General features: G+C 38.1%; 1 protein-coding gene across 3 annotated transcripts in view; it reads left to right on the top strand.

The window, feature by feature from the left end:
• Positions 1 to 5,886: 5,886 nt before the first annotated feature.
• ARHGAP15 (Rho GTPase activating protein 15) overlaps positions 5,887 to 20,789 on the top strand; it is a 594,053-nt gene continuing 579,150 nt past the window's right edge. Inside the window, exons 1-2 of one of the 3 annotated variants that reach the window (XM_034643265.1) lie at positions 5,887 to 5,979; positions 6,083 to 6,217. The gene's annotated coding sequence lies outside the window, so the exon portion shown is untranslated. The remainder of the gene's footprint in view (positions 5,980 to 6,082; positions 6,218 to 20,789) is intronic. The other 2 variants (XM_019800514.2, XM_002920055.4) reach the window with 2 other exon arrangements.

A 20,789-nucleotide genomic window follows, 5' to 3' on the forward strand; every position in this document is an offset into this window, starting at 1 on the left:
ACCATGGATACATTATTCGTGGTCCTAGAAGTGTTCCGTGCTGTGCTAGACTTAGCAAATTCTTTTTCAGTACATCTCTGGCTGCTGAGTCACAAGATTAATTTGCCCTCCCATGGGAGGGGCCACAATGGACTTGTCAAGTGCTTCTCCAAGGCTACATGCACAGCCAATAGTATGTCATCTGATGGTAACAGACCTGTCCTTATTCTCCTTCCCCACCTCAGTGAAACGGGCCCATTACATTAATAATATAACATTAACACGTGAAGACTTGCCTCTCCTACAGGGTACTTTGCAGATTTTGTTGGAGCATCTGCAAGGGACAGGAGAGGCACTGAACCAACAAAAAATTCAAGGCTCAGGCACCACCATAAAGTTTTGGGAATCATTTTTTTGGGTAAGATGTGAATTGTCCTAGAAGCTATGATAAGAAGCAAACCTATCCAACCTCTAGGAACATAAAAGAGATACAAACCTTTGTAGGGATTTTGAGAAGTTGGAGGTCTTTTGTTGCTTCAACTGGCATAGTGCTTCAGTCCCTTATACCACCTGGTAAAGAAAGGGAACATGTGGGACTGGGGATCAGAACAGCAAGCTGCCTTTGCTTAGACAAAAATACTAGAGAAGTGGATTAAAGTTCTGGCCAGGGCTACCATTTGAATTAGATGCATCCGTGACTCTGGAAGGTATGGGTTGATCACTGTGGCAGAGACAACAGGAGAGAGTGCTCCTAGGATTTTGATCCTAGTTCTGGAAGGGATCAGAAAGCCGATCTACCCCATAAAGCAACAGCTCCTAACAGTGTACACAGTGCTCCTCCAGGTAGAGCCTTTCATGAAGGAACAACATATTATGGTAACAACTTCCCTTCCTATCAAGGGTAGGTTGAGAATACGTCCCATTGACCCACCTCTACCATGGCTCAAACCCCCAGTTGACTAAGTGGCAAACCTATTTGCAGTAGAGGAACATCCTGTCCACCAGCCCACTGTCTCTAAAAGTGTGGGTACTACTAGGTCCTATAGAATATGTAGATTCTCTAAATGCCCCCACCCTATGCTTATGCCAGCCCCTGGAGCTTGTAGGGAGGGAGCAAGGGAAATCCCACTGATGCCCAGTATACAGATGCCTGGAAACAGGAACAAACACAGCAGTCAGGGGACTTAAAGAGAGTGGTTTGCTTAGCGATCATTCATGAACCCTATTGTTAATCTTTTGCATTGGCAGTTGGGCTGTTCTAAAGATATTAACCCCATGACTTGAAAAACGGAAAGCCAAGGAATAGGTGATCATGAATAAACCCTTGTGGGGTCAAGATATATGGAAAGGCATTTGAGTTTGCCTGCGGGAGCCTGAGGGAGCCCAGATGTGATCATAAAGCACTAACACCCTGTGGCAGTCAGGAAGCCGAGGCCTTAGCTCGGGCACAAGCCGTAACAATGAACCCTTCAGTAGATAAAGTAGATTGGATGCATAGAAAGAACAGCCATGGTAGCACCTGGATAGGATGAATATTGCCAAGGATACCCGATTGCCCTTGAAAGACACTGACATCATGCACTGTGTGATCTAAACAATGCTGAAGGCAACTGCCAAAAGAGTCTGGGACCATTGGTCAGAGTTCCCAACCAGTGAAGGAGGCAAATCAATAATATTGATCTCTGCCCTTTGAGTGAGGGTTCTAAATATGCCTTGGTTTATATGGACACTGAGTCTGGCCTAACCCAAGCTTTCCCCTGTTGTTGCATAAACTGTGCTGCCACCATTATGGCATTAGAGAAGCTGAGCACTGTGTATGGAGCCCCTCATCAAATAAACAATAATCAGGGGTCACATTTTGATGGTCATGATATGTAAGATTGGCAAAGGACCATGATATTGAATGGAAGTTTCATCCCCTATAACCAGCAAGCATCAGGATTAATAGAAAGGAAAAGTGGAATATTAAAGCAATGGATTAAATTACTAACAATAAAACTGCCTCGGCCAAGTGGACTAAAATACTGTCTCACTCTTTAATACATTTAAATGATCAACCAGTAAGGCCTGCTGCCCAAATGCCAGACTAGGGACCCCTGCCGAGACACCCAATGCCATAGGTATGAAAGTCACAGGACACAGCTATTGCCCTGACTCTCACCACGTATCAGTGTGTTATGTTGCTAAGAACACCAGGCCCCATCACACCTGGAGAAGGCCTTACCTCTTGAAATTTAGAATGGAATATCCTACTGGGATAGGGGAGTTACTTCATATTCCTGGGTGAAAGGTAACTACTTAGTCTCCACTAGGATCCCATCTTCCTGCTATAAGCCAGACCTAGAAAAATGCATTATACTTGGATTGGAATATGCACCATTAAAAGAAGGGAGAAGGTGAGGGTCGTGGTCTTGCACATCCTGCTTCTAGGCCATCTCCTCATGCCCGACAGTGCTGCATGCCCTGGCCAACATGTGTGGTATGTACAATTAGATCAAATTCCTAAAGCTGCAGCCCCATTAACAGCTAAGGATCAGGGCACAAGTATAATTTGTATAGGAGGGGAAGACCTTCCCATACAAATTCTTACCAAATATGTCTTTTCAACCTTAGACTTCTCCTGTTCATATGTTGTCTAGTCATGATATGGACACCTGATAGAAATACCATTGTACAGCGGGCCCACTCATCTGCCTGCCAAAGGAATCAATCCAGCTGTTGGATATGTGGGCAGCTGCCCCTGTCTAGCTTGTCAGGATTGCCATGGTGAGTATCACCACTCCAGGGAGAGGATCAAAAAACCCTGAAGCATGTATATTAATGAAGAACAAACTAAAACTAATGCTCTTTTTTGTTTGTTTGTTTTAAAGATTTTATTTATTTATTTGTCAGAGAGAGAGAGAGCACAAGCAGGGGAAGCAGCAGGCCAAGGGAGAAGCAGGCTCCCTGCTGAGCAAGGAGCCCCATGTGGGACTATATCCCAGGACCCTGGGATCATGACCTGAGCCGAAGGCAGATGCTTAACAGACTGGGTTACCCAGGTGTCCCTCAGTGTTCTTAATTTACCTGACCTTAATGATACTGATCCAGAAATCTTGCCTGTATCACACACTATCAATAAGGTTGTAAATGGGTATTCTTTTTTGGTTAATCAAACTATGCAGGCAGCCCATCAAACTGCTGACCAAAAGGACCCTGAAAATACCACCATCAGGGTCATTGGTGACTATATCCAGGTTGGGATGGGTTCATGTGGCTCACCCTGGGTTATGGACATTTGAGCACCAAGAACTTAGGCTGGGAAAGAAAAATCACCCTAGACAGAGCAACCCCAACACGCGAGGGATACAGAATAGATATCATAGGAACTATGTAGTCATTCTGTCATATCAAAGAATAGTGGCTGGTTTGACATGACTGGTGTGGCCTCTCAGGTATTTATTGGGAGACCTGAATGGGATCCAGTGGTTATATGGCACAAACCTTCGGCCATGGCTTCCATCTGAGTGGCTGGGCCACTACACTCTGGGTGTTCCCTGCACACAGGGGAGAATCCACCCCACAGTAACAAAAATGGCCAACCTTTCTCTCAAGGCATGTTTTGTTTTCCATTGGAGCAATCACTTGGCCATGGCCTTTGTCCCCTCCATGGGTCTGCAGGACTTTGCAGGACACATAGAAGCCCCTGCTAAATCAGCCCAGCAAGCCTTAAATGATAGCTAGCAAAACCTGTCTTTCCTGAACCCTGAAATGTCTCCAGGGGAAAAAGCTGTCCTCCCGAATAAGATGGTCTGGAGCATTACTATTGCCTGAAGAGGAGGCACTTGTGCCGTTCTCTAAACAAAGTGTTGTATGTTCATACCTGATGAGTCTGCTGATGTATCATCTTTATTAAATCACATAAAACTACCAGTGAACACTCTGAATGATCTGAACCCCAGCCTAGGGACTTAAATCAATGGCTTAAAGCATGGGGCTCTCAGTAAAATAAAATAAAATAAAATAAAATAAAATAAAATAAAATAAAATAAAATAAAATAAAAAAGTTACTTATTTTCAAAACCATTATCTTAGTCTGTGTTTTCTCTTGTATGTTTCTCTACTGTTGCTGTGGTATTTCCCTCCTATGCAGCCAGCCAGCCACCGGACAAGCCACCTCCCAGCTAATAAAACAACTTGCTGACCTTTCAGCACACATTATAAAACAGAGGGGCGTAAAAAATTTTAAGAGCCAGTTAGGAGAAAAAGAATGTCAGAGGAGGTCATCGAGAGTACTCGACCTCAGGTTGACTCATGAGCCACACCTAGGCAATCAGAGGCTCCTCATCCCCTCCTCTGTCCTTGAAATGTACATTCTGCCCACAGTTCCCACAGTTCCCACAGTGGGAGCCTTTTCAAGGGTGCAGCTTGGAGAGAGCAGAGCGTTATTGAGACTCTCCGATCAGAGGGATTATGTTTTGAGCCCAGGTAAGGCCTCTACGTAAACTTTTGAGATTCAGGTGCAGATATCTACTTGTGTGATGGCCCAAGACCAGCCTTGTAGTAAGTCCCTGTCTTATTAAACCTGCAACCTACCAATCTGGAATGGCTGCCTCTTTGGTCTGCCCTTGTCCTCCATGTATGGAAGCCAGTTTCAGATTTCACTGGGAAGCCCCCGAGTTTGCGAACCAATGCTTTTATTCTGGCAGATAGATGGTTTTCATTTGTGTGTTCCATTATATCAAAAATAACCTGAATCTCAGAGAACGCCAGTGGTTTGGCCAAGGTTAAATAAATAGCAGTGTCAGATTTGAGGCCTTAATTCCGATTTCCTCACTTTGAGTGAGGAAATATAATGTTCTTCCCACTTTTTCCTCAGTGTTAAGGACAATATTGAGTACAAACCTCCAGGGATCTACACACTTAAAAAGATGCATCCCAGAATGACAATTGATAGTGAGATCTTGGGTCAATCTGAAATATAATTTTGAAAAGGGGAGTCTTGGAGAAATTAGATTAATTTGTAAGGGACATGCCATCCTTCACGTGGGTTATACATTCTAAATATTTTATGTAAAGATTGTCTTTATGTGTGCCAAACATTCCACACCACTGAGAGCTATTACACAGATTTCTAGTCTAATTGGTTTGTATGACAAGGGATTGCGATTTAACTTTCTCATATATTTGGAAGGGGAGCTTTTCCTTTTGTGAAACTCCTGCAGATCTCACAAAACCAGCCAAGCCTGGACTTCCAGGAGCTTATTTCTTGAACTCCATGGTTCAATAAAGATGCACATCCTATCGTTGTTGTTGAGAGCCCTCCCCCACCCCCTACAAAAAATATGTCGGACTGGTTGAAGTCTGACACAGATAAGCACATAGCAGCTTGCCAAAATGACACCCTTTGCAACCTTTATTTTATTTTTCTTCTTAAATCAGGCCACGCAAAGGATCATTCACCTAGAGCAAAAGCTCGTCAGCAGATTTCAGAACTGCTTAGGAAACTGTCACCTCCGTGTGAAAGCCACCACCAGAGCAAATGCCACAGCATGTGCTGCGCAAGCACCCTTCTTTCCTCCAGGTGGCATCAGGGCCCTGGGCTGCTGCGTGCTCTCAAGTTCATTAGCAACCTGTCCAAGACCTTCGACTTAGGAACCAGAGCACCCCTTGGTTGGTCCATCTGTGAGTGAGACAGAAGTATCAGCTCTGTGAATTGAAAGTTGCTTCTTGGCTTCCCAAGTCCGTAAGCAGAGCCTCCCAATGGTATGTGAACATGCCCACGCCAACAGAGGACCGTAGAGAGTTCAGTTTTAAGTTCTTGCTAGAAGGCAGAGAAAGAGGAAGTTCCCTTAGTGTTTCCCTGCCTGCTCCTCCCCCTGCTACATTTTTAACCGCACATTTTCCCCCATTAAATCAGAATTGATGAAACCTATAGAAATTTAGTAATGTTTGAAAATTGAAAAGCACATTGAAAAATAACAATATTCTTGACTATACAAGGCAATTTCTTCAAATCGGGTAATGATGTGATGTGTGTGGTTAACCGTATCTACGCAGGAAGTGGTTTTATGTTAAAGTTTTTGTACTCACCCCCACCCCATGCCTTTTTTTTTCCCTCCAGTGCTGAAATTAAGCAGCATCCAACATAGGCCTACTCTTACGACATGTGACTTTACTGTTTTCCGTTTTTGTTGAAAGAGTCATTAACAGTTGGAAGTTGATGGCAGTTTCAGTAACAAGTGATCACCGAGAAAAGGTAAGTAAATTTTAACTTTATATTGAACAGGAAATTTAAACTTGAAAATGTTTGGCGGTGTCCTATGCTTTTGTGTGAACATACGAATATTTCTACAAAAATGTGTTTTCACCTGTGATTAAAACATCTGTTTGTTTCTTTTGGTGTAGAAAGACTATTCTTTTCATATTTGCAACTGTCAAATTCCAAAAGTCCTTTAACAGACTTTACCCTAGAATCATTTGCTAAGATTTTATGCTAAAATGTTAAAGACAGACTAAGACATAGTTTGATTTTGAAAGTACTTTTAAAAATAACTACTAGAGAAAATATGGGACTTTTCATCTTTAACTGATAGTTTTAAAAAAATGTGTACTATTCAGGATCCAGATAATGAAAGATAAAAAGGCACTTTGTAACAATAAGAAATAACATCTGAATCATAACGTGAAAGATATCCAATACAAAGTGTTGTATTAAGTTGGCATTAGAAACCTTTGAAAAGGTGTGGTTTATTAAATGTGTAGTTTATTAAGGAGCTATTAAAAAGCAGGAAAATCCTAAAATGCAAAAGAAAGCTCTCTGTTATGACACTTGAGTATTTTAATTTTTTTCCTAAATTGTATTTAAGGTATAGGGTGAAAGGAGTGCAAGTTTCTATTTCATAAGCAAAACTGTCTGTTAAAAAAAGAAAACATAGCTGACTTTATGGAAGGTTACATTTGGGAGAAGGGGCAAATTAGAGGTATATTTTTGGTATTTATGTAATTATATAATTTTCCTTCCTTGAGATTTTCCAAAATAATAACCTTAGAAATGAAAAGGATTTGTTAACCATAAAGTGAAGAGAACTTTTCTTTTATATTGACTTCTTGCTTTTACAAAACATCTTTGTGTTCTGTAATGAACGTACAAAAAATATAAAGTACTGCTAATCTCAGAGACAAATACCTAAAATAAATCCGAGGGTAGATTTTTGAAAGAATTTTAATAAGAGTTCCAGATATGATCCATTCTTTCCTAATATTATTTTTATTGTGCTGTTGAATGGGGGAAGTGATGGCCCCACCGATTTTTTTGTGTTATTAAAAAATGGTTACAGGGTTGATAAGTGGCAACAATTCTTTTTTTTTATTATCTTTTATAGAAAGACACATATAAATGTTTTTGATATGGTCAATTTAGTAGGAAATTATTTGGCATACTCGTATACTCTATTTTAAAACCTCTTCAGTTGTCAATACTGAGGCTAGCTACTTGTTGACTATTAAAAGGATCACAAAAAAAAAAATAGAGATTAGGACTTGGTGTTCAATACATGTTTTATTGTTAAGAGTATAGGGAGACCCTGGCAATATGTTTTTGCTTTGATATTCTGATTAACTTTTCAATTGGTTACATTTCCACACAATGGAAAGCATTATTTAAATCTGTCTTCAATATTGTGGTTCTGAACCTCTGCATCTAGAGAAGCTGTATAATTCAGATAGTTTGGGTTGATATGTTATTACTTTATTTCATTTTGTTATAAAAGAACATCACATGAATAAACATATGTAGTACTTACACATTAACAAGAGTGACTATCCACATAAGCATTTGGCCCTGAAAAAATGTCCACTGCAGTTTTTTAAACCATTTCATATTTTTAAATAAAAGCCAAATTCCTTGTTAAATGATTGTTTTTTGCAGAAACTGTCAAATTAAAATATAAATATATTATGAAGTCTGTGTAAAATCAAGAATGAATTACGTAGCTTAGTATGGATTTATAAAGAGCAACAATTAGAGATGATAGAATTTATATGTCTAAGATACTCTCAGAACTGTTTGTAAAAACAAGTAATGCATTATCTCTTGAATACACAGACCAAATCTTAAAGAGAGTCAAGTATAAATGAGATACTACTATAGGTTACTATACCTTTATACATCTTAAGTGAATAAATAAATTTTGGTGAAATGAAACAATGCAGAGAATCTCATTTGGAAAGTAATTTCAAAACTCGTTTATTAAAAGTACATAGTGCTTTTCCACTTGGGGCCAGCATTCAGCAAAATTCAGAAAGGAGATTTTTTTCTCTGATATTCCTTTTCTTACTCTTTTTTTTAAAAGATTTTATTAATTTATTTGACAGAGAGACAGCCAGCGAGAGAGGGAACACAAGCAGGGGGAGTGGGAGAGAAAGTAGCAGGCTCCTAGAGGAAGAGCCTGATGTGGGGCTCGATCCCAGGACCCCAGGGTCACGCCCTGAGCCGAAGGCAGATGCTTAACTGCTGTGTCACCCAGGCGCCCCCTTCTTATTCTTTTTGAGTGTTTTGATTTGGAGTGGCCGGCTCTGTCCCTAACTTAGGGTCTTGCAGCCTTGGTACCTAAAAGGACAGACCCCACTTGGCTCCTTCCATCCTACCCCCATTGTCTTAAAACTTACTCATCCTATTTCCCAGCACTTAGAGCATCTGATAAAAATAATCCATGCTCACAGGAGAAGGCTACAGAGCTTTGTTTCTTTTGACTTCTTAAGCAGGCCTCCCCTCCCTGGTATAATTTTAATAAGGTCCCTCAGCAGACAGATCCAGAGGAATAGCTATTGTTGAGAACTTCGATCAAGTGAAGAGAAGGTTAATGGCATATAGTTGGGGGGGAGATATTTGGGGGCAGGAAGAGTGTTTTGTTAACCATTGGTCCTGCTATGGTATTTAAACACAGAATGTCTTATATGAAGGGTTCATAGAGATGTGTCCTTTACTCTAAGATATTCCTGTATAAATACACACCATTCTTGTAGTGGATGAAAATTAATTGCACTATGCCTTAACATTATTTTAATATTCCCATACACTTAGAAAATATTTAACATAATCCATTGCTTCATATATATGTATCTTTTAAATAATTTAATATTCTGAATTTAAATTTTTGGGTACCAGAAGCATGTTTTTTGCACTGCACAATACATGTTACAGAGCTTGACTTTAAAATATAAGTATTCTCAATTTCAGTTTAGAGTTGGCAAAATGCTTTTGTTTTCAAATGATAGAAAATGAGTTGAAATTAATTTAGGCACTAGAGATAGGCAGTCGTTTGTATAACTGAAAAACCCAAAGGAAGCAAAGTCAGGCATGGTGGTATCCAGGAGCTCCCACAAGATTGTTAAGATTGGGTTGTATTTTCTTCATTACTTTGCTTTTTTTTTTTTTCCCCACTGTGCTATAAGCCCTATCTGACAGAGGCTCACAGAGTTCACAAGAAAGCTTCAGGTTTACATTTGACCCTTTCAGTCTGTGTTGCAGAAGGCTGGCTTTTTCCCCTATCACCACAGTAAAGGTCTCAGACTGAGATCTGATTGGACTGAATTTTGTCACATGACTGTGGTAGAGCTAATCATTGACTCTAAGACACAAACACCAGGAGGGCCTGGCTTGGGTCACAGACCTTCTCTCCCCTGGAGGAGCCGCCTGAACCTGCAACGCATATGCTCTTAGCTGAACGGAGGCGTCTCCCCATAGAAACTAAGACGCTTTCCCCGGGAGAAAGATGGCTTTATTTCTCATAAGTAAAAGCCACAGAACTCTACCACACAGCCACATAGGGTCACATTTAAAAACATTGCTTATTCAAATTCTCCAAACTTTATAATCAGATAGAAATACAGTATCAGTTTAAAGGTAGGTCTGAATGAAGCAAGTGTTTCAATTAAACTGAATTTTAAAGTCTTTTTCAAGAGCTGCCTCATCTATGAACACCCGTCTCAATATTATTCTTCTAGAAGTTTATAATCTAGCATGATTATTGTATTAATAATTATAATAAAAGTGAAATTTGTCCCGGACCATAAAAAATAGAGTGTTCTCTGAGGATTCAGAAATTTGTGAAAGGTTTTGTCTTCCTGTTATGTGCCAGACAATAAACTAGAGAATTTCCTGGTGTTAATATCATTTGATTATATCCTATCAGAGAAATCAGGACAGTTTGGAGGAAAGATTTGTAGTAGTGTTCAGAGAGGGCTCAGATTTGGGATTTGAGAAACATTCCAGGGAACAGAAAGGGGATCTGTCTGAGCACAAAAGTCAGAGAATTTCCAAGGAAGAATGAGTTGTCTAGTTTTGTGGGCTACAAGTATAGTAGTAGGAGGTAAGGCCAGAAAGACCATTTGAGATCTTAATAGAGTGGACAGATTATGATGAAGGGTTACGAGTAACAACAGTTTTAAGCAGGGAAAATACATAATTGGATGTCCATGTTTGGTATCTGGATGGGCTATCCAGCATTGGGGTTTATTTGCTTCTTCCATGTATCTCCCTGTTGGTGGCATACTCCTCAGGGCAGTCTGCAGGAATGGTTGCAGTCAGTGAAGGTAGGTGTCCCTGTAACATCAAGGGCTGGCTTCCCTCCCAAGGTGACTTGAGGTCCTTAGACAGGCTGTGGTTATGATTTTTTTTAAATTGTATGGAAGTATTTTTGTTTTTGGTTTCTTTTGTTTGTTTTGAATTTAAGAAAAAGTGATGCAGCAAGATGGTTCAAAATCAAAACCTAAATATAAAAATTATAGAAAAAAATCTTTCTAACATTCTCATTTCTATATACCTCTGTTCACCCCTACCTTAACCCAATAGGCAACCAGTTTTCATAGTTATTTTTTTAAATCTTTCACAGTTGCATATATGCATATATATAATGTGTGTGCATATCCCATCCTTTATTATATTAAAGGTAGCATATTATACACAGCTCTCCACTTTGCTTTGTTTCTTTTAGTAATATCTTAGTGATATTTCCATAGTAAAAATGAGAAACTGTTCAATTCTCTCTCTCTCTCTATTCTCTCAGTATTCTACTGCGTAGATGTTTCACAATTTATTAAAAGAGTCATGGGTGTCTTCAATTTTTGTTAATGTAATTAATGTGTTAATGAAATTGTGTGTGTTTTAAAATACATCTGTGGGATGAATCTCCAGGGATACTATTTATTTATAAGCCAAGAGACAAAATAATTTTGATAGTTATTGCCATAATAACTTCAGGTTAGTTGTAACTTTTTTTGAAATAATATTTTTTTATTATATTATGTTAATCACCATAGAGTACATCCCTAGTTTTTGATGTAAAGTTCCATGATTCATTAGTTGCGTATAGCACCCAGTGCACCATGCAATACGTGCCCTCCTTAATACCCATCACCAGCCTATCCCATTCCCCCACCCCCCTCCCCTGAAGCCCTCAGTTTGTTTCCCAGAGTCCATAGTCTCTCATGGTTCATTCCCCCTTCTGTTTCCCCCCCCTTCTTCTTCCCTTTCTTCTCCTACTGATCTTCCTACTTCCAATGTTCCATAAATGAGTGAAACCATATGATAATTGTCTTTCTCTGCTTGACTTATTTCACTTAGCATTATCTCCTCCAGTGCCGTCCATGTTGCAGCAAATGTTGAGAAATCATTCTTTTTGATGGCTGAGTAGTTGTAACTTTTTGAACTTCCACCAGCCACTTAGAATGCTGATAGACGCTCCATAGCTTTTCCAATGGATTGTGCTGCTGAACTTTTTAGGTTTTGCTGATCGGTAGAAAATTATATCTCAATATAGTTTTATTTTGGTATTTCTCTTATTATGATCAAGATTGAGCTTATTTTTTAAAAGATTAAAGGTCTACTTGTTTTTCTTCTTTTTTTTTTTTTTTTTAAAGATTTTATTTGTTTATGAGAGAGAGAGGGAGGAGCAGAGGGAGAGGGACAAGCAGGTTCCACTCTTGGCTTGGGGCTCCACCTCAGGACGCTGAGATCATGACTTGAGCTAAAACCAAGACACTTAACCAACCAAGCCTCCCAGGTGCCCCTACTTGTTTTTCTTAATAAGATAATGTATCCTTTCTCAATTGTATAATTAAGGACCAAAAGCATTAGTGAAGTTCAAGCCTTAGAAGGAGTCGAAGAAGTAAGAAATTGGGGATAGCCTATGTAAAATACTCTTTTTATAAGTCTTAAAATAGGTAGTAGCTAAAAAAGGGATGAAATATGAAAGTTGAAGTGAAGGAGAAGAGAAAAGGAATGGAAGTGAAGGAAACAAAGGGAATATATTCAGAAACCTGACAAGGTCTCAGAGACTAAGCAGTTGGGTATAACCACTAGCTCAAGTAGGAAAGTTGACAGAATAAGTTAACCTGAAACTGAAGGGAGAACACTTTAATGAGTGTGTATGTGGATGATGGGATATAAAGATGCACTGAGGAGACAAGGTTGAGGAAATATACACTTCATGGTTCCCATCTCCTCTGAAATTGTAGGAAAGCTCATCTGATGAAAGGGAATATTTATGAGATACCAAAGAATAGCAGAAAAATCTTATTTTTAAAATTGTACTTGTCGATTACACACAACACTATTGTGGGTTTAAAATTGATCTTTTTCTTTTGGTGGGCATCAGCCCGATTCAATTCAATTCCACAAATAATTTTGAACTCTAAATACACCGTGTTATGCTAGGAATTATTGGGGACACAAAAAATCAATGTGCTGTCTAGCCAATGAAAACTTTTTAGGTAGTTTAGTGCACAAACACAAGAATTTAAGTATAAATCTATATGTGCAAATGCAATGCTATAGAAATATCACAGAACACTTTATTCTCAGAGTCCCAGACTCATTTTGCCAAATCCAATGGTCATTTACGTGTCTTCATATTATCTACTATGTGAACTGCATTTGATGCAATCGAACATTCCCTCCCTCTTGAATCTCTCTATTCATTTGACTCCTGGGAGATTTCGTTCTTTCAGTTTTTCACCAAACTAACTGGATGCTCTTTCTCAGTCTCCTTTGATAAATCTTCCTCATCGTTCAACTCTAAATATTAGAATGCCTTGCGCTCAATCTTCAGATTTCTATCTTTTTAGTCTTAGCTCTTGTCTTCTAAGTTTATTTGTAGGCAAATGTCTTTCAGGGCCATGAGTTTAAATATGATCTATATTCTAGTTAGATCTCAAGATCAGGACTTTTTCTTAGCATTAAACTATAAATGCAACTGGCTACTCATCATCTTCACTTGAATGTCTCGAGATATCAAAATGAGTATGTTCAAAACTAACCTCTTACTTACTCCTTGCTTGTCCCTAATCCAACTTGCTTTCATCCATCTCACTTAATGACTACCATCATTCATCTATCTGTTGAGGACAATAAACTAGAATTACCGTCGATTATACTCTTACCCACACATTTCCTACCCCAAACCACATTCAATTCATCAGCAATAAGCAGAGCCTGCAAAATATTGATTTAGCTCCCATTATCCTGTTTGCTTAACTTTTCTCAATAGTGGCTCTTGAAAAGTTACATACTTTTTTCAGACTAATGTTTCTTTATTTTTTGTTAATTTTTTGTTGGTTGGTTGGTATAATGACTTCTCAAAAAAACAGAACAAAACAAAACCCTGCTAAATGAATACACTACAATCTGTGGCAGGTAGTAACATCACAATTTTAGATAAACTGCACTCACAGATACACTTTCTATTTTCAAGTGAGAGAATAATCATACAAAACATATGGAGCATTTTTAGTTTACACATGTTTGAATGAACTCAAGAAGGTTGAAGAGGTGGCAACTTCTAGAACCTTCCACTAAGGTTTTTTTTTCAGACCCTGAAGATGTTTTTCTGTGTTATAATTGATTATTAAGTAGACTCTGTGGGCAAGAAAACCATAAGTCTCAGAAACATTGAAACCTTGGTAGAGGAAATGATTCAGAAAAAAAGGAAATTTAATAAATAAAAGAAACATTTCTGTGTTACATTTTATATACAATTTATTTTTTATCAAATTGTTGCTACTACTTATGTGAACTGATTTATTTTATCTATTCATATATTTTATAAATGTTGATTGTATATCTTGGGCTTTTATTTAACAGTTTTTCTCTTAGGAGGAATGAATTAGACATTAAGCAAGGGGTAAAATGTATATTGAAATATCCCCAAATCAGTTACTTCTTACCACTTCAACCTCTGATACTACAGACTCTTCTTGACTCATCTCCCTGCTTCTACTTTTCATACCTTACTTATTTCCCAAGAAGTAGCCAGAATGACCTTCTTAAGACTTAAGTCCTAAAACTTCCTCAGTAAAAAAAAAAAAAAAATTCTAAATGACTTTCTATTATATTTCAAATTAATTCAATCTCCTTTCATGACTTGCAAGGCCCTCTCTTTCTCATTACTTTGCTTTCATTTTCCTAAGTAGCATTTTGGATATGGGGAATTAGTATTATTTTTTGTCTACTTGCTTAGTGGCTATTTTCAACTTAGACTGAATCATCTATAGGCATATTGACCTTGTCTGTTTATTTGCTACTGAATATCTAGAAAATAGAACATGGTAGGCATATGATAAACACTCAGTGAATATTTGATTAGTGAAAGCATAAATGCTATAAAAGTTGACTCTGGACTATAGAGTCAGAAAAGGCTTTCTGGAGATTTGTGACTTCTGCTGGGCCAGAAAAAAATAGGATAAATTTAGGGGAAGAGCAGCTAGAAACATATTTCAAACAAATGACACTTGACGGGTATGTTTTGAGTAACTTCACGGTGATGAAAGGTTGGATTGAAAGCCTGGATTCATTATATACTATAGTGCCTTCTGAAACCCAGAAGAAATGACCCACCATCTGAAAACATACTGCCATAAACTGATGGAAAACATCAATCAACTTTAAGCATTTGAATTTTAAGCTATTTTACTAAAACCATTAATTTTATGTTTAGTTTAAATTAATTTCTTAAAAATGCAGAGAACTTTTTGTTCCAGTCTCTACTGGTGTAATACTGAACTTAGAGTCAAATGAGATATCTGTTTAAAAGAGCTCTGGAAGGTAGAATGCTCAGGAAATTGGGTGCTGAGTCAAGGGGAAATTTTGTTTCTGCTAATTTATCTTTCTGCATTAGTTAATTTTATATTAGAATATAAAGGCTAGAGTCTGAGCAATGGAACTCTTATTCATTTTTCTGCTAAAGGCACTAGGAAAACAAGTAATCTGAGCTTCCATATAATATTACCTATTTATACAAGGATGGTTATCTTAGGTGGAATACAGGAGAAAAATGAGTGTTGATTATCCTAGTGGTGTCTCCAACACTGGTAGGTACTATGGTGTTACAAAATACAGACAATATTTTCTCATTCTCAAGATGCTACAGTAACACGAGACATTGATCAATATAAATCAGAGTGACATTGTTAATAATGATCAATTATATATAATGCATGTTATATATCGGATGTTTTGCCTACCTAATAGTATATGATAAACACAAAAATCATGTAAAGAAGTTAGTACCCCCATTTTAAAGATAAGGAAGTTAAAGGTAAGTGGCTAAGTGCCCACATTTACAGAGCTGTGTGGTAGAGTGTGCCATGATTTAGAGGCATATCTGGGTTAAATCCATGAACAGACAAAATCCATGTTATTTTCACTATGCCATGCTAACAATTTCTAAGCCGATTAAGTGTCAGCAGTTAAGCAAAGCTGGACTTCGTTTGTGAGGCCCTAGAGTCTGAAAGGGTCTAAAAGGATCCTGCTTTGTTTGCTGTCTAAAACGATACCATCTGTGGAAAACCTGTTTCTTGTTTGCTGCATATATTGGCTTCTGTAGAGATGTTACACAACATGAGAGAAAGAAAACATTTTTTGCCTCTGTTTCTGTCATACTGCAGGTGCTTTTCTATTTCTCTTTTCTTTTTCCTGTAGACCTACGTCTTTCCTCAGCCCACAAATCCCCCAAATACTTTCTTAGACCATGCTGTCGATTATGAATACAACTAGCCACAAATGGTTATTCAGTATTTGAAGTGTGCCTTGTCTAAATTGAGTGTAAAATAACCAGATTTTGAAGACTTAGTACAAATAAAAGGAATGCTAATATTTTTTACATTGATTATATGCTGAAATTATAAAATTTTAACATATTGAATTAAATAAAATATATTATTAAAGGTAATGTCACCTACTTCATTTTTCTCCTGTAATGTGGTTGTCAGAACATTTAAATTTTTTCCAGTTACCTGGCCTGAAACAAATAAAGAAAGAAAGGAAAGAAAGGAAAGGAAAGAAAAGGAAAGGAAAGGAAAGGAAAGGAAAGGAAAGGAAAGGAAAGGAAAGGAAAGGAAAGGAAAGGAAAGGAAAGGAAAGGAAAGGAAAGGAAAAGAAAGAAAGAAAGAAAGAAAGAAAAGAAAGAAAGAAAGAAAGAAGAAAGAAAGAAAGAAAGAAAGAAAGAAAGAAAGAAAGAAAGAAAGAAAGAAAGAAAATTCTTCAAATATAGTCCTTAAATTTCTATCTTTGCCCTTGGCCTTTTTCCCTATAGTGTTCCTCATTTTCTTTATCACTTGATGCCACTCCATGGAATCCCAACAGTGGTTCGAACTGAGTATGTGTCAAGTTAGCCCCTAATCTCTCTACAGAATCCTTCTCTTTCTCCTGCTTACTTCAGTTAAGATGTCCCTATTCCTGAAATCACCTAAAAAAATAAGCTTGGAATCTCTATGGATTCCTGGATACTGCTTATTCCTTACATTCAATCGGTTGCCATATTTTAGGGGCAACCATTTGCTTCTAACCATGTCATTTATTGTCATAGTTACTAATTTGGTCATCCATTAAGTCTTGTCTAGACTATGGCCAAAGGGGTCTTACTTGCTTTTATACTTCTATTTCTCTTACTCCTTTACTTTGGCTATTTCAGATTCACCTTCTGTTTTCAGGGTGATGGTTGGGTTCAAGTTAATTAACCCAAGAATATCTATTATCTATTCATATTCTATTTAGAGTTTTGAAAGTGGTTTTGAATGCATTATTTTATGGGATCATTCAGCAAGTGAGTAAGAAAAGCAGGAGCTTTTCATAGATTTAATAGAAGAAGACAATGAAATATAGAAAAATTGAATTGTTTCAGGACATGTCAACAACATATTTTTCTAAGTGTTTTCTGATATCTGATCCTGTGCTCTTAATATCTTATTATCACTGTAAAGAATAAAAAAAGTTCTATAACAGAATTTGTTCAGTTGATTGCATGGAGAGAAGAGAATGAATGCTCCTACAATCTGGCATTTGATGCCTCTCTGAAATCTCCAGGCTCCACCACTTGCTAGATATCATCTGTGGTATTTTGTGCAAGTTACTTAAACTCTTGAAGTCTGAGTTCCCTCATTTATAAAATGGGGAGTTTCCTCACAAGATAAAAAAGAAAATAACGTACATAAAGAACTTTGCCTTGTTTGTGGCACAAAATAATTGCTTTAAAAAGGTTAAATGTAGTGTGAATAGTAGCTGTAGAAGTAGCTGTTTTATCAGGTTGTCTAGAATCAAACGATGACCATATTTTTCCTTCATTATGATATAAAAATCATGGCAGGATAATTCTGGTTTATTTCAATTCTAAGTATTATGATAACATTATGAAACTCATCAAGAGCAATTTCTTGCTATTAGTTTCATTTCCTCAATACAGCTGCACGGGGGAATATAGTATAGCCATGTGGAGGAGAAGAAAGAAGGCTCTTTTCTTGTTCATTTACCAATTTTTGGTTGATTTGGAAATTTTCCTTCAAGCAGCTCAAGATGTGTCCTCACTGAAAATCCCCTTTAATTTTGGAGAATTAATCCATCACACAGAGCAATTTATTTATTTATTTCATTTATTTTTGGGGGGGCAACAAAGAAAAGTTTATTTTTACAAAGCTCCTAAAGAGGGAGGGGACCCGAAAGGATTGCCCTCACAGAGGTATTTGTTTATTTAAAGATTTTTTGACTTATTTGTAGGGGAGAGAGAGACAGAGAGCACAAGCAGGGAGAGCAGCAGGCAGAGGGAAAAGCAGGGTCCCCGTTGAGCAGGGAGCTCAAAGCGGGACTCCATCCCAGGACCCTGGGATCATGACCTGAGCCAAAGGCAGATGCTTAACCAACTGAGCCACCCAGGTGTTCCCACACAGAGCAATTTAAATAGTGCTAGAGAACCATTGACTCTTGGACTTGAAATTAAATGAAGCACACACACACAAAAAAAAAACTACAGACAAGGAGAGAGAAAAAAAGTAGAATTCTCTTCATCCATTTTTATTTTATATCTAATTTTTCCTAGGGTGGTAAGGTGGTGACATAAATGGTTCATGAGGCAGATATGCTGGGGTCCTAGTAAAGTGATTCTGAAAAGGAAAAATAAGAAATTTGGAAGGTCCAGGGTCTAGGTTGTTGATCAGTTCGAGAAGAGTTAGAGTGTTTTGTTTTGTTTTTTCCCTGAGGAATCCTACTTAGGATACTGTGTATGGAGTTTGAATGACTCCATCGATCAGAGTCCTAATTCTGAAAGCAGTCAGTGTTAGGGTATTGGACTAATGAGAGTAGGTGTGGTGGTGGGAAGTGACGGACCAAATGCTCAGTGGCAATGGTGCTGTCCTTGGAGAACTGGCTCCATATCCTACAGGTCAGAGGGCTTTAGGTTGGAAGTCTAGCTTAAAGAAGGGGGATTAACAAGTGGGCCATAGTTTCAGAGTGAGAAATCAGCTTGGAGACTAGAGACTGGTGAGCACGGCAGATGGGTAGAGTGCGATTTGAGGCTGAGAAGGTGGGGAAGGCAAGATGCGGTGCTTGTTCTAACTTCCCCTGACCATGATGTACTGTATCCTAGGTCCATTTATCATCTTTTGATGTGGGCAAGTAGGAAAAAAAAAAGGAAAGAGAAAAAAGAATCCAGTGACACTTGGGACTGAGAATCACAGCCATGCTAATATGGTGGCCTACCTGAACTTGTTGGAAGTGCTCATGGTACTGACGGAATTAGAGACAGGGAGTTTCAGGCAGGCATCAGATGCCCGTAATGCTCTCCATGCAGTACAGAGCAATGCTGACAAATACAGTGTCTGATTTTAAAGAACACAGTCAATTTGGTCAGAAGAAGCTCACAACTCAAATAGAGAACAGAAAACAATAGATGTCAGGATATAATTATCTGCCAAAATATCATAGGAACAATAAAGGAGGTCAGAGCAGGGAGGGGAGCAAAGGGGAACTTGCTTAGCAATAGCAAAAAGCACAGCACAGTATCCTACTCTCAGTAATGTGAGACAATGCTGAAAAAGTTATACAAATAAATGAAATAATATTAATCTCGGATGAACCTCTTTCTAAACAGATAGAGTCTCTTGGCCTTGTTCTCCATTTCTAATCCTACCGGCTTCAATTGAAAAATAATCAAATATAGAAAATGATATTGATTCAAAGGTGACTGGCACCATGGGTCACAGTCACAAAGGCCCGCAGACCAGTCAGGATTGCTATGCAGATGAAGTAGAAAGGGAGAGAACCTCTGGATCGGAGAGAACTTGCCCTGTTTACAGGATGTAGAAATTGCCCACCCCCGCTGACTTCTACCATACGTCCTCGACCAGCTTTCTATATCTTCTGATTTTTCAAGGGAAGACACACAGATCTGCACCTGTTTTTTGAGTACAAATCCTCATTTTTCAATTGGAAACTGATTCAAAACATTCTAAAACATTGTTCAGGCCCAACAACAGATGTCTGTGGGTTGAATTTGGTTGGCAGTCTGCCGGTTTTCCACCTCTTCTTGAATTTATAGCTGCTCCTAAGAAAGCAGGAGCAGAGTGTCATGATTAGAAAGAACTAGACTCCTCCAGATAACTTTCGTATACAGAATAAATCTTAATAAAGGTTCAGAGACTCACTAGCGCATTAGATTAATCTACAAAAAAAAACCCCATTTTTGTATAGATTTTTCATTGAGGCCCTTGTTTTGTTTGTCTAATTTTCATGAGTGGGTTCCTTTTCCTAACTTGAAAGAACTGATGTTGTTCTATTGCTCATGTTCCTCAAAGTATTTTTTAACCATTAAAAGTTGTCTCCAAATGGGTAACTTTTCTAAGTAATAGCAAATGGAGTCATCCTTAATTTGCCTGGTATTTTCAAAGTCACATGATATAAGATATGGACCAGAACATGTACACTTGCAAGGGTGCATTGTTGTAGCGGAGATGAAAGAGATTTGTATACCTTTGGTGGTGAAGATAATCTTAACAGCGGTTTAAACACATGCACACACCCACATGCACACACACATGCACATGTGAAATCCACAGTGTGCTAAATGAGGAAATATAAGATGGGTGTGGCCATATAACCCATTTCATCATACAAGTTATCTATGAATAGATCAGCATCACTAAGTCTCAGGAGTGTTAGGACAAAGAACGTAAGTGAATAAAGGGAGGACAAAGGGAAAAAATTACTTTTGAATGATTTTTAAAGAAAATAGATAATCCTGATAGTCATTTTAAAATTCTAGATATTTTATGCATTTCCTTTTGACTTCAGTGAGGCCGGGCCCAAATTCTGTATTTTGCTTTGTGAGGAGCCTAAATTAAAATAGATATTTGGCTATACCACTTCAAATTATAGTAACATTCAATTAACTGGAACCTCGTTGGCTAGATAATGTATCTAACCTTCTTCCCTACCTCCTACTTCCTGGGGTGAGGCCCCTGAATTCCACTTTGAGGAAAGAGAAGCATGCCTTGTTTAAATCTTA

The sequence above is a fragment of the Ailuropoda melanoleuca genome, chromosome 2 (assembly GCF_002007445.2).
Source record: "Ailuropoda melanoleuca isolate Jingjing chromosome 2, ASM200744v2, whole genome shotgun sequence".
Classification (NCBI taxonomy): domain Eukaryota; kingdom Metazoa; phylum Chordata; class Mammalia; order Carnivora; family Ursidae; genus Ailuropoda; species Ailuropoda melanoleuca.